Raw genomic sequence first — 1,634 nt, 5'->3', positions numbered from 1 at the left:
AATTACTGGGGATTGGAATACAAAGGTTGTAAACAAAAAGGAAGTATCAATAGTTGGAAATTATGATCATCTTGGTGATAGAAATGATGCTGGAGATCACATGATAGAACTTTGCAAGACCAATGACTTCTTCATTGCAAATACCTTTTTTAAATAACATAAAAGATTACTATACACATGGACCTCACCAGATGGGATACACAGAAATCAAATTGACCACATCTGTGGAAAAAGATGGTGGAAAAGCTCTATATCATCAACCAAAACAAGGCCAGGCAGATCGTGGAACAGATTATTGCTTATATGCAAGTTAGCCTAAAGTTGAAGAAAATTAAAAACAAATCCACAAGAGGCTAAATATGACCTTGAGCATATCCCACATGAATTTAGAGATCATCTGAAGAACAGATTTGATGCATTAATGACCGAAGGCCAGAAGAGTTGTAGGATGACATAAAGAACATCATACAGGAAGAAAGCAAAAGGTCATTAAGAAGATAAAGAAAGAAGGAAAAGATCAAAATGGATATCAGAAGAGACTCTGAAATTTGTTCTCCAGCATAGAGATGCAAAAGCAAATGGAAAAAAATGAGGAGGTAAAGAACAGAAAGTCAAAGTATTATAACGAAATGTGCAAAGACCTGTGACATGAAAGACCAAAGTAATATAATGAAATATGCAGTTAGAATTCACCTGCCACTGCATGGGAGAAAAATGAGGTTCTCTACTCCTGTAAAGGGGGCTCTGGTAGCGCAGTGGTTACAAATCGGGCTGCAAACCGCAAGGTCAGCAGTTCGAAACTACCAGCTGTTCTCCTGTAAAGATTTACAGCCTCGGACACTCTGTACAGGGTCGCTATGAGTCGGTTCCGACTCCATGGCACATAACCACCACCAATAACCACTCCAGTAAGATTTACAGCCTCAGGAACTCTAGATACAGTTTCTGTGAGTCAGAACCCATTCCACAGCACACAATCAATGTAACTACCACCATGTAAGGGCAGATTAGCTAAAATGCAAGGAACTGATAAGCAACAACACCTGATGTCTTGTATTACAAGCTTCCCCCACCCATGTCTGTGCTATTTTCACTATAGTCCCTAAAGTCAGGTAGGATACCACGTAGGAGTCCTGCTGTAGGCTAAGCACTGGACTGCTAACCACAAGGTCAGCACTCCAAACCCACCAACCACTCCTTGGAAACCCTATAGAAGGTGACTATGGCACCTACTCCACAAAACTTAACAACACTTAAGTACTTTGTCGTTAACAAAATTATTTGCCCTCTATTAGTTCACTTAATACTTTCCTTGAAGGTAAGTGTTATTCAAGCAGAGCCTAGTTTATTCTGCTGTTCTTTATTGTGCTTTACAGTTACTGCACTTATCCACTTGTTGGTAGGTTTACAAATTTATGGCAACCCCGGGTTGAGTAAGTCTACTAGGACCATTTTCCCAACAACTGTGCTCATTTCAAGTCTCTGATACATTTTGGTAATTATCACACTATTTCTTCACAGTGCTATTGTATACTTAACAGTCTATAGTATAGTCTATTAAATGTCCTGTGTGGCACTGTAGGATAAGCACTGGACTGCTGACCACAAGGTCAGTGGTTCAAACCCACCAGACG

The sequence above is a fragment of the Chrysochloris asiatica genome, unplaced genomic scaffold (assembly GCF_000296735.1).
Source record: "Chrysochloris asiatica unplaced genomic scaffold, ChrAsi1.0 scaffold00666, whole genome shotgun sequence".
Taxonomy (NCBI): Eukaryota; Metazoa; Chordata; class Mammalia; order Afrosoricida; family Chrysochloridae; genus Chrysochloris; species Chrysochloris asiatica.
The sequence above is the reverse complement of the archived record's forward strand: the minus strand, read 5'-3'. Positions refer to the sequence as shown.